The sequence below is a fragment of the Palaemon carinicauda genome, chromosome 1 (genome assembly GCF_036898095.1).
Source record: "Palaemon carinicauda isolate YSFRI2023 chromosome 1, ASM3689809v2, whole genome shotgun sequence".
Classification (NCBI taxonomy): domain Eukaryota; kingdom Metazoa; phylum Arthropoda; class Malacostraca; order Decapoda; family Palaemonidae; genus Palaemon; species Palaemon carinicauda.
The window spans coordinates 301672529-301686151 of record NC_090725.1 but is presented as its reverse complement, the minus strand read 5'-3'; the positions used below and the strand labels follow the sequence as shown (position 1 = coordinate 301686151).

Genomic DNA, 13623 nt, shown 5'->3' with positions numbered 1-13623 from the left:
CAACCACCCGTCGAGATACTACCGCAAGAGTTTTGTGTCATTTGACTGGCCAGAGAGTACAACCTGGGATCCATCTCTCTGGTTACGGCTCACTTTTTCTTTGCCTACACATACACTGAATAGTCTGGCCTATTCTTTCCACATTCTCCTCCGTCCTGGTACATTTGACAACACTTAGATTACCATACAATTCTTCTTTACTCAAGAGGTTAACTAATTCACTATAGTTGTTCAGTGGCTACTTTCCTATGTAAATGTAGAAAAGACTCTTTAGCTATGGTAAGCAGCTCTTTAAGGAGGACATTGTTCCCTAATAATCTAAGTTCCCACAGTGGTTTTGATTTTTCAACTAATACTTTTATCAGGTAAATGAGAAATCCAGATGGAGATGGCGCAAGCACTCTATACCTCACCACATCTTCCTGGTGGGAGCAATGGGTTTTTAGTTTAGAAATTAAGTTTTCCATGACTTTACACCAAGAAGTTATGACGTAACATTTAACCTTAAACACTTTGGATATATAATCCAGTGAGGAAATAAATGATATCTGAGAAGTAATGAATAAATATAAGATATCTTAAGATCAGTAATAATGTTAAACACAATATGTCATATATACTCTATAAAAACAGCCTCATGTCAGCCTGTTAAACAAAACAAAAAAATCCCAGCAAGTTTGAACTTCTGAAGTTCCACCGATTCAACTGTATGATTAGGAAGATCAGTCCCCAATCTGGTCGCAGCTAGGATAAAATTTCTAGAATACTGTGTAGTATGGAGTCTTATGATGGAGAAGGCAAGACTGATAGAACTAACTACACATCTATTAACCCTTTTACCCCCAAAGGACGTACTGGTACGTTTCACAAAACTCATCCCTTTACCCCCATGGACGTACCGGTATGTCCTTGCAAAAAATGATATTTTCATAATAAAATAAATTTTTGAATATACTTACCCGCTGGTTATATAAAAGAGCTGAAGTTCCCTGACGCCAGGGCAGAAATTCAAATCTCGCGCTATCGAAGATACGCCAGGTGTACCAACCGCACCCTAGCGGTAGAACAGGTGGAACTACACACCAACTCCAGTTCTTCCATGCCTCATAGCCATACCATAGGTAGTCTCTAGAGGGGAGGAGGGTGGGTGTTAAATTTATATAACCAGCGGGTAAGTATATTCAAAAATTTATTTTATTATGAAAATATCATTTTTAAATATAGAACTTACCCGCTGGTTATATAATAGAGTTGATTGACACCCCTTGGTGGCAGGTCAGAGACAGCTACATATAGAAAATTCACTTAAGGGTTACATACAATAAACTTAAGCAGTTCTCACCTGATAAGGAAGCTGACAGCAATGATACTCTGCCTCATTTCGTCCGCTATCCTTAAGAGATCCAGTAATCCACTCGGGCTGAAAATCTCTAGGAGCTGTCAAACGGTACAACCACCTATAACATGACAGAACCTCAACCAATACCCTTGTTCCGGGTGCACTCAAGGAACAAATTGACCACCTAACCAAATCAAAGATTGCGGAAGACTGACGCCCAATCTCCACAAACAACCATAACAAACGAGTTCCAAGAGATAGAAAAGGGGTATTAGGAAAAAAGGGAACGTAGTGGTAGATCATTCACCTACTATCGCATTTGCTGCTATAAAAGGACCCAACGTAAAAAAGTCCTCATAGCGAGTCTGAACATTCTTCAAATAATGGGATGCAAAAACAGACTTACTTCTCCAAAATGTTGTATCCATCAGACTTTGCAGAGAACGGTTCTGTTTAAAGGCCACTGAAGTCGCTACCGCTCTGACTTCATGTGTCTTGACTTTGAGGAGCCTCTGATCCGACTCATCACACTGAGCATGAGCTTCCCGAATCAACAATCTAACGAAAAAAGACAAGGCATTCTTAGACATGGGCATCGAGGGTTTCCGGACTGCACACCACAGAGCGTCTGAGTTACCTCTCAGATTCTTAGTCCTGTCCACATAAAGCCGTAGCGCTCTAACTGGACAGAGAACCATTTCCAATTCACCGCCAGCCAAATCAGAAAGGTTAGAAATCTCGAAGGATTTGGGCCATGGCTGAGAAGGGTTTTCGTTCTTGGCCAGGAACCCCAGTTGCAAAGAACAAATGGCTCTCCCATTCCGAAAACCAATGTTCCTGCTTAAAGCGTGTACTTCACTAACTCTTTTCGCAGTGGCGAGGGTAACTAGAAAAAGGGTTTTCAAGGTTAAGTCCTTAAATGAAGCCGAGTGTAAAGGCTCAAATCTGTCACTCATGAGAAATTTAAGGACATCCAAATTCCAGGCGATGGGAGCTGTTTGAATCTTCTTGGTCATATCAAAAGACCTAAGTAAATCTCGTAGATCTTTATTATTAGAAAGGTCTAGGTTCCTGTGTCGAAAAACCGTCGCCAACATACTCCTGTAACCTTTAATAGTAGATGACGAGAAGTTATGCTTAACTTTAAGGTCCAAGAAAAATCTGCTATTTGGGAAAGCGAGGTACTGGAAGAGGAAATCGCGTTAGTTCTACACAACTCCCTGAACAACTCCCACTTGGACTGATACACCTTGATGGTTGAAGACCTTCTTGCCCTTGCAATTGCCTTGGCTGCCTTCTTCGAAAATCCTCTAGCTCTAGCGAGTTTTTCGATAGTCTGAAGGCAGTCAGACGTAGAGCTCGGAGGTTTTGATGATTTCAGGCCAAGTGAGGTTGTCTGAGAAAATCGGGTCTCATGGGAAGGCTTCTCGGAACATCCACCATCCATTCCAGTACCTCTGGAAACCAGCTCTTTGACGGCCAGAACGGAGCTATCAGTGTCATTCTGGTCTCCTCGTGTGAAATGAACTTCTGAGTCACTTTGTAAAGGATCTTGAACGGAGGGAAAGCATAAACCTCCATGTGTGACCAGTTCATCAGAAAAGCGTCTATGTGCAAAGCTTCGGGGTTTGGAACCGGAGAGCAGTAACACTCTAGCCGTTTGGTCTTCGCGGTGGCAAAGAGATCCACGAGAGGTCGACCCCATAACCGCCACAGACTCTTGCAGATGTCCGGGTGCAGAATCCATTCTGTGGAGAGAATGAATGAATGAATGATTTAAAGTTTTCAGGCATCCTGACTCTGAGAACCTGACCTTTCCTGCTGAGTCTGTCTGCGCTCACATTGTTGACCCCCTGGATGAACCGCGTCAAAAGAGTCACCTTCCTTTCCTCCGCCCAGATGAGAAGCAGTCTTGCAATCTCGTATAGAGGCCAAGAGTGGGTCCCGCCTTGTTTCACAATATAGGCCAGAGCTGTCGTGCTGTCTGCATTGACTTGGACCACCTTGCCCCTGATCTGCTTTTCGAAGCCGATGAGAGCCAGATGAATAGCTAAAAGCTCCTTTTGATTGATGTGGAGAGAGGTTTGCTCCACCGTCCAAGTCCCCAAAAGCTCCTGCTTCTCTAGAGTGGCTCCCCACCCCGAATTGGAGGCGTAGGAACACAACACGAGGTCTGAGTTCCTCTGAAGTAAAGACAAGCCTTCTTTCAGTCTGGGCTCGTTGTCCCACCATTGAAGATGAGACTTGATGGAAGCCGAGATGGGAATGCAATCCCTGTCGAGGCTGTCCCCTTTCTTCCAATGGCGGTTGAGATGAAACTGAAGAGGACGCAAGTACAACCTCCCCAGGGTCACGAACTTCTCTAACGACGAGAGAGTCCCCAGAAGGCTCATCCAATCTCTGACGGAGCAAAGATCTCTCTTCAGGAACGTTTGGACTTTTAGGAGGGCTGCTTGGATTCTCACCGACGACGGAAAAGCCTGAAAACTCCGACTGTGAATCTCCATCCCCAAATAAAGAATCTCCTGGGATGGAATCAGTTGTGATTTTTCCAAGCTCACCAGGAGACCCAGTTCTCTGGAGAGATCCAAAGTCATCTTGAGGTCCTTCAAACAACAATCGGCTGAGGAGGCTCTTATCAGCCAATCGTCCAGATACAGAGAGGCCCTGATTCCCCTCGAATGCAGCATGCTTGCCACGTTCAGCATGATCTTGGTGAACAATAGAGGAGCCATGTAGAGTCCGAAACAAAGAGCCCTGAACTGGAAGACCTTGTTTCCGTCCATGAACCTCAGATAACGTCTGCAGCTGGGATGAATCGGAAGGTGGAAATAGGCATCCTGAAGATCTATAGAGACCATCCAATCGTCCTTCCTCACAGCTGCCAGAACTGTTTTCTGAGTCTCCATAATGAACGTCGAGTTCTGGACGTAACCATTTAGCACACTTACGTCCAGAACCAGTCTCCACCCCCCGGAACTCTTGGGTACTAGAAAAAGGCGGTTATAAAACCCCGGAGACGTAACATCCTGCACTTCCTCTATTGCTTGCTTCTCTAATAAAAGAGACGTCTGCAGAAGCATGGCTTGCTTCTTGGGACCCTCTCTGTATTTGGGCGAAAGATCCACTGGATCTGTGACTAAAGGAGGATTGGCCAGGAAGGGGATCTTGTAGCCTTCCTTTAACACCTGGACGGACCAGGGGTCCGCTCCATTCCTCTCCCAAGCCTCCCAGAAGTGAGTCAACCTGGCACCCACTGCTGTCTGAAGGAAAGGGCAGTCAGACTTTACCTCGGCCGGACTTGCCCCCTCTGCCTCTAGGCTTCCTTCCTTCTGGTTTAAAAGAGCCTCTTTCAGAGGACTTCCCACGAAAGGACTGAGGTCGAAACCCAGAAGAAGATTCCTTAGGTTTACGAGAGGAGAATGACGGAGGCAAAAATTTCCTAGTCGAATGAGTAACTAAGTCATGTGTGGCCTTCTGCGTGAGGGCAGTAGCCACCTCGCCTACCAATTCCTGCGGAAATAAGGTATTAGACAAAGGTGCGAAAAGAAGGCCCGTTTTCTGGTAGGGAGACACTCCTGCAGAGAGAAAAGAGCACATCGTGGCCCTTTTCTTGAGAATTCCAGCTGTAAACAAGGCAGCAAGTTCGTTGGAGCCATCCCTCACACCTTTGTCCAAGCAGGACATCAAATGAACCAAACCACTAGTGTCGCTCCTCCCCACCTCCCAGGAGCCCTCCCATGCTCCTCCCCCGTTGCCATTTGCCACTCTATTTACAGTAATTTTTAAAATAAAAACGGTAGAAAGTCTCTTTTATCTTTTTATCTTTTCATTTAAACTGTGGGTGACAGCTGAAAACGTTTCGTCATGTCGACTACCTCTTAAAGACGAGTCTGGGGATATGCAACATGACCAGGACAATGAAGACCGCCAGTTGCCTTCACACCCAGGCTCACCAACAGACCGTCGAACCCCTCCAGTCTTCTCAACGATGGAAACCCTGCCTTTACTCTCACCACACCTGACTATACCGCCTCCAACAGCTACAGGTGGGGAGTTAAGGCTCCTTATCAAGTACCTGGAGGAATCTCGACAGGCCGAGTTGGCTACACGTCGGAGAGAGGAGGATCAACGTCGCCACGAGGAAGAACCTGCGAAATGAAGCTTTACGTCGCAGGGACCTGCTTTCCTGCAAACAGAGAGAAGGGGAAAGCTTCAGCGAGTTCTACGTCAGACTGAAGCACGTAGCAGAGGAAATCGACGTCTGTCCTGGCCAGTGTGCAGTTTGTGAGGAAACTCAGCTTAAGATGATGATCATCATCATGGGAGTCAGAGATGAGGAGCTCACACAAAAACTTATTGCCCTGGACACCTCAGCTTCTTTGGCCACCATGGTCAATGAATGTCGCTCCTATGAGGCCACAAGGACAGCCACCACCGCCATACGTGCCCCTCCTTCTAAATTGTGTGCTGTCTCTACTTACAAGAAAACCAAAGGACATGGCAGCAAAGGTGCTACTTCCCACCCAAACTTTAACAGGGACACTTCATGCCTTTCCTGCACAAAAAAGCACGGCTCTACAGAAAAGTGTCCAGCTGCTGACAGCATATGTGGAAACTGTGCCGGCAAGGGACACTGGAAGAAGACTTCAAAGTGTCCTGCCAACAAGGCCACGTATAGACACTGTGGCCGAGTGGGTCACTACGACAGATGTTGCCGACAGCAGATGAATGCCAAGCAGGGCAGCCCACCCAAAGCCACGCCCCCTCCAGCAGGCCTTCAAATTGTCGCAAGGTTGAGGCCCTTTCCACAACAACTTGCCCTTCACCGGTACCCGTATCCCTCGACCTCACCTACAATGGTGAGACATCCAAGATTCTGATGCTGCCAGACACAGGAGCTGACGTATCAGTGATGGGTCCACAGCACTTGGAACTGCTTCAAATCACCAGGGATGAGCTACAACGTTCTGCCACCTCAGTGACACTCACAGCAGAGGGATCACAGATGACACCAGCTTTAGGTACCCTTAAGGCCACTCTGTCTTTGGCTAACCGATCCTGTCATGCCATGATCCAAGTCCATGAAGGTATCCAGATGCCACTCCTGTCCTACGCACACTGCAAGGAGTTGGCCATCATACCGCCAGACTTTCCACGGCCCATCCTACAGGTCGTCCACGTGAACCGATGTAAGGATCTACCCCTCCACGCCAACTCGACCCCTGCTGAGGCCCGAGAATATTTCCTTAGAACCTTCCCTGATGTGCTTGTGTCTAAGGAGGACCTTAAAGCAGCTCCACTGAGGTCGATGGCAGGACCTCCAATGAAAATTCACCTTAAAGAGGACGCTGTTCCTTTCGCCATTCACACCCCACGGCAGATTCCCTATGCTTTCCGCGAACCTGTCAAGATAGAACTAGATTCTATGGTCCAGCAGGGTATCATCAAGCCTTGTGGAGACGAGCCTTCGGAATGGTGCCACCCTCTAGTTGTCGTCCCAAAGGCGAAGGGAGTTCGCATCACAGTAGATCTCACCAAGCTGAACACTCAAGTCTCCAGACCAGCCCACCCTTCGCCCACACCCATAGCTGCTGTCCGTACCGTCGATCCCACAGCCAAATTCTTCACCACTGCGGACGCTCTACACGGTTACTGGCAGATGGAGCTAGCGGAGGAAGACCGTCATCTCACCACTTTTCTTACTCCTTATGGACGCTTCCAGCATTGCCGAGGACCTATGGGCTTCGCTGCCACCGGCGACGCCTACTGTTACCGCGGCGACCTAGCTCTCCAGGGTATGAAGAAATGTGTCAAGGTTGTCGATGACATTCTCATCTTTGACGACGACTTACTGTCACATTACCACAGGATCCATGAATTACTCACTCGCTGTCGCAAAAATGGCATCACTCTCAACAGAGATAAGTTCGTAGTAGCGGAGTCCCGAGTAAATTTCTGTGGATTCACCCTTTCCGAAGAAGGAATAGCTGCCGATCCAGGACGAGTTACAGCTCTGCAAGACTTCCCCACACCTTCCAACTTGACGGACTTACGTTCTTTCATGGGGTTAGTTAACCAACTGGCAGAGTTCACTCCAGATATCGCCCTGACTGCACAGCCCCTACGCCCACTCATGAGCCCTAAGCGCTCTTTTATTTGGACACCAGACCACGACCAGGCCTTCAAACGTGTGAAGCAAGCACTTTCAAGCCCTCCAGTTCTAGCATCTTTTGACCCAACTTTGCCAACCATTCTCCAGACTGATGCATCTCGTCTCTACGGAATAGACTACGCTCTCCTCCAGGACCATGGTTCCGGACGTCTCCGAGTAGTCCAGTGTGGATCCCGTTTTCTGGCAGACGACGAGACGAGGTATGCGACAATCGAGTTGGAGATGCTTGCTGTATCTTGGGCTCTCACAAAGTGCCGTTTGTACCTCCAAGGACTGCCATCCTTCACTCTGCAAACAGACCATCGTCCACTAGTGCCCATTATCAACAGCTACACGCTGGACATGATCGAAAACCCACGGCTCCAGCGAATGAAGGAACGTATGTCACAATACCAGTTTACTGCAATGTGGCGTGCTGGCAAGTCTTTATGCATTCCAGATGCACTATCGCGCGCACCTGTCAGCTACCCAACGTCTGAGGATATGATCGGCTGTGCTGAAGTAACGTCACACGTCAGGTCTGTCATCAACGTCGTAATAGCTTCCCAGGAAGAGGATGCCACAATCGTCAACGCCGACCGAACTCTACAGGACATGTCATCAGCAGCGCAGGCCGACCCTGACTACGTCCGCCTTCGTGATTGCATTGTGTCCGGATTTCCCACGAATCGGTACGACCTGCATGCTTCTTTGTTACCGTATTGGAAGCTACGAGAAGCCCTTTCTACTGACGGCACCTTCGTGCTCTACGGTGCCAGAATAATAGTTCCTGCCGCTCTACGTCGCCACACTCTCGCCAGACTCCACGACAGCCACCGAGGTGTTGAAGCCACTAAACGTCGAGCTCGACAAACTGTCTTCTGGCCTGGGATAGACTCTGACATTGCTAACACCGTCGCTGTCTGTGAGCCCTGCCAAGTCCTACGCCCAAGCCAACAACAGGAACCTCTTCACAACGATGACCACCCATCGAGGCCCTTCGAGTCGGTATCAGCGGATTTCTTCCAGGTAGCGGGTAAGTCCTTCCTTGTTGTCGCCGACCGCCTCTCCAGCTGGCCTATGGTCGTCCCTTGCAAGGGCGACACCACTGCCTCCTCAACCATACGGCACTTTTGCCGCTACTTCAGAGAGGTAGGTGTTCCCCTGCGCCTATGCACCGATGGAGGACCCCAGTTTACCAGCAGAGAGTTTGCTGACTTCGCAGAGCGTTGGGGTGTACACCACATAACTTCATCGCAACACTACCCGCAGTCTAATGGACATGCCGAGGCTGCAGTCAAAGCTGTCAAGCACTTGACCCTCAAAACGGCCCCTTCAGGAAACATTGACTGTGAGGCTTTTGATCGTGGCCTCCTTGAGTTGCGTAACATGCCTAACCACTCTGGTCGCTCTCCTGCCCAGATCCTGTATGGTCACCCTCTCCGTACTTGTGTGCCCGCCCATCCTCAGTCATTCATGGAATGTTGGCAAGAAAAGGCCCATGATTGTGACCGACTAGCTGCTGCCAGAGCGGCTCAAGTGAAACGCAACTACGAAGCCCACGCCCGTCCCCTGCCCAGACTGAATGTGGGTCAACATGTCCGTCTCCAGGACCCAACATCCCATAGGTGGGACAAGATCGGGATTATCATGGGTGGCACGAGATCACGCGAGTACGAAATTCGCCTCCCTAGTGGTGGAGTGCTACGTCGGAACCGTCGCTTCTTGTATCCAGTGCCCAGTCCCAATCAAGTTCCCAACTCTGATCTCCCTGTGGTCCCTAGCTCTGACATATAAAGTCATCAATTCCCTCCACAACTTCCCGCAGGTCTCCAAGATTAAACAGGCCTACATAGTGTACAAGGCCCTTGTGCCATTTACGCAACTGGCTGCATAATTTTATATTTTATACATTTTATGTTGTTTGCTTTGCACACTATTATTTACTTAGTTCATTGTATGTAACTTGCTTAGTACGTTCAAGATACCTATTTGAACGCAAAAGGGGAGGGGAGGTGTAGATTATTGTATATATTATCTTTCATATATGTACCCTTTACTATTCATAAATTGTGTCCGTTGCAAACGCATGCGCATGAGTCGCACTGTCAGCACTCCGTGCATGCGCATAGATAGTCGTCTTGCTTCTCTTGGCACGAGCTGTATGCCTTACAGAGCACCACTGTTCATAACCCCTTGCTGTGTGGAATAAATGTAATCTACGCCTCGGGATTTTACTTCTCCATCTCTGTAATCATCTGTCTTCATCTACAAGACATCATCACCTATCATATCAGAGACCCTCTTACTCAAAGCCCCCAAAGCCCAGTCCAAGAAATTAAAAACTTCGAAGGCCCTGAACAGACCTTTAAGCAAATGGTCAAACTCTGGAATGGACCACCAAATCTTCGTTTTCCTTAAGGCAAGACGACGAGAAGCATCTACCAAACTTGAAAAATCCCCTTGGGCAGAAGAAGGAAAACTCAAGCCCAACACTTCACCAGTCTCGTACCACACACTAGATTTAGAGGCTAACCTAGCGGGAGGAAAGGCAAAGGCCGTCTTGCCAAAAGATTTCTTGGAGTCCAACCAAGAACCCATTAATTTCAAGGCCCGCTTAGAGGATCGAGAAAGAACCATCTTGGTATAAACTGGAACCTTGGTAGCTTTACCTAAGATGAATTCAGAAGGCGGAGAACGAGGGGCCACGGGGGTAAATGAATCCGGGAAAATTCCAGTCAGAATAAGCATAAACTTGCGAAGATCCACAGCATGCTGATAATGCTTCTCCTCCTCATTCTCAGAGACTTCCTCAATAGGATCATCCTCATCCGACTTTTCCTCAGGCTCGTCTTCTGGCAGTGCAGCAACAGCCGCAGCCTGAACCGAAGGAACAACGTCTGGATGGGACTGCCTGTCAAGGCCAACATCTGCGTCAATCTGATGGGGAGAAGTAGAAGTAGATTGATGCAAAACACGGACGTGTAGACGATCATCCTCAACCAACAACTGCCTAGATCGCTTCGAATCCGACTGCTGTTGAACAGAAGAACGCTTGAAATCAGAAGGTAACTGTCGAAGATCGCCGAGAGGTCGCGTAAAGTCCGAAGACTGTTGACGCGAACGATCAAAGTAGTCAGGATGTCGACGCTGCGAATCAATGTTTTGACGCGAAGCGTCCAAAAGTTGTTGACGCGGACGATCCACTACTTCAAATCGTTGACGCGTCTCGTCCACTTGTCGACGCCGACGTTCTTCCCCGCGACCAGAATACGAAAACTGGTCAACCAAAACTCTCTGACGCGACTCATCAAAATCAACCTGGCGTTGAACACTATGACTGGGAGACCGCCTAAGTGATAACTCGTCAAGACCAGAGACCATCGAACGTCTGTGCGATAACTGGTCTGACATCGAACGCCCAGACATAACGCCAACACCTGGTTGATAAGAATCCATCAACGACGAGAGTTGTTCCTTCATAGACATAAGCGCAGACCATTTCGGATCAACAGGACTCCTAGAAGGAAGATTCGTACCAACGTCACCACGCATTTCGGGGGAAGAAAGCCAATCCGATGGAAGAGGGGGTGCATGAATAATAACAAGGTCCGAATCGGAAGGAATCATATCCACACGAACACGGTGATCTGTACGTTTGGCCGGAGTGCAAGCGCTTGGAGAACGGAAACGTTCCGGTGAACCCCACGAACTACATCCTGGACGCACAGGTGATTCCCGACGCTGTGAAACATCATGCGTCCATTTAAGCGGTCTTGACGCTCGACGCCAGATCTCACTCCCCGACCCTTCATCGGAAGACGGGGATAACGCATGAACCTCACCTTTCCTACGATGAGGGTGAACGACCTGAGCTACGGCAACAGGAACGTTCGAGGGGACGTCTGCACGATTGATGACGCTTCTCGTTCCCTTAAGCCGTTCGACATTACTTCTCCCATGGGTTCGAGAGCTCAAAAGAGGTCTTAGGCTAGGTGAACGACAAGATCGTGCCGACGCACCCTCCGCAACACTAAACACATTATCAACACTTGTCACAACACTGAGAGAGTCACGATTCTTCGGTACCACATCAGACACTGAAACACTTTCCACAGTTCCGATAGGCTCACGGTTTTTCAATACCTTTAACTCGGAAAAGATAGTATTTCTATCGGCTGCTAAGGACTCAACTTTCTCACCAAGAGACAAAATAGCAGTAAAGATGTCCTTCATAGTAGGTTCCTGATCTACCACAACAGGGGAAGGAACAGGATTAGGAACAGGTAAATTAGGTAAGGCTCTATCCACAGATCGGGAAGAACTACGCCTAACTCTATCTCTCTCTAATCTCCTAACATAACGATCGAAAGTAACAAAATCATCATCAGTTAAGGAAAGGCACTCATTACACATATCATCTAATGAACAAAATTTACCCCTACATTTTACACAAATAGAATGAGGATCAATAGATCCTTTAGGAAGTCGGGTACGACAACCCTCACTAACACACCTACGCTGAGCAGGGGAGGAGTCGGCCATTTTTAAAGCTAACGTGAGAGACCAACAAGCAAAAAGTAAGGGAAAAAACAATAAAGAAAATCTCAAAAAAAAAGATTTCAAGATAAGAACCAAGGGAAATTAATCAACGATAGCTTAAACTCAAAAAAGAACGTTGTACATCACCAAACAACTTCCCAAGAGAGTAAAACACGAGAGCGAACTTCTATATGTCAGCCAGCTATGATGGCAGAGAGAAGAACTGGAGTTGGTGTGTAGTTCCACCTGTTCTACCGCTAGGGTGCGGTTGGTACACCTGGCGTATCTTCGATAGCGCGAGATTTGAATTTCTGCCCTGGCATCAGGGGACTTCAGCTCTTTTATATAACGAGCGGGTAAGTTCTATATTTAAAAACTGCTATTTAAATTTTTTTTTGCATATTTTTGATAATTTTTTGAGAAACTTCAGGCAATTTCCAAGAGAATGAGACCAACCTGACCTCTCTATGACAAAAATTAAGGCCGTTAGAGCAATTTTAAAAATGTATACTGCAAAATGTGCTTGAAAAAAAATAACCACTGGGGGTTAAGGGTTGGAAATTTCCATATAGCCTGGGGGTAAAAGGGTTAATATGTACTGTACAGGATGGTACAGTCTAAGAAGATACAAATGCAAAGGATAGTCAGAATTATGTAAAATCTTATGCAACATATATAAGGAACTATTCTAATGATAATAAATATGCCACTAAAGCAAAAGAAACTCGAGGGTCTGTAGAAGTGAAGATTCAAACAAAAACCATAGTGTATTACCACAGGAGATCTGATGGATGGTCAAAGTCAGAAATTCTCAATATCTAATCCATCTTACACAGATATTTTCAACCAGTATCTTTTACAGATTTTAGGCATAACACGAACACAAGAACGCGTGTTGACTATCACGATGCTAACTAAGGAATGATGAGAGAGAGTGGGTCGTGGTGGTGGTGGTGGGGGGGGGGAGGTAGCCATAGTAGCGGTTAGTAGTCGGATGTAGAACGACACCTTGTAGTAACGGGGGATGTTGAGGAAGGAGAAGACTAGTTGGTAAGGGACCTCTGATAGTGGTTTTATCACGCCCCAGTTACCATACCAACACTCTATAAGGGTGAACGAGCGGGTATATTCCTGGCATTCCATGCATTTTTTTTTCTCTAGTATATTTAGCAGTATTTATACCTTAGAAATGATGCTATAAGGAGCATTTCACGGAGCGACACAGGTTGAGACTTAGATATAGTTTATTTTTTTCCTTTCCACACTAGACTGCTTTCTTTGATAGAGACTTAAAACTTATAGAAATTGCTTTTCCAGTCAGGGTTGTAGCTTGCAATAATAATAACACAAAAGATTTGTCCATATTCAGCACTAGGAATTTGTCTTGCTCCTAACTCTATCGGCAAACAACTACACAAATTTTCAACTCACTATATAAAAATTGCCTTCATTCATGCAGTAATAATAAGTCACTTACATAAGAGCAAAATACAATACAAGAGTGGGTTCTAAGTAAAAAAATTCACAAGTCCCACACAATTAATTTAGATATCTAGTTAAAAAACCCTCAGCCCCTTACTGCTTTTAT

The 13623-nt window shown here is 47.0% G+C and overlaps 1 protein-coding gene across 2 annotated transcripts in view; it reads right to left on the bottom strand.

Moving 5' to 3' along the window:
- The window catches only part of LOC137658331 (synergin gamma-like), a 108411-nt gene that overhangs the window by 63026 nt on the left and 31762 nt on the right, over window positions 1-13623 (bottom strand). The gene's annotated exons all lie outside the window — the stretch shown is intronic.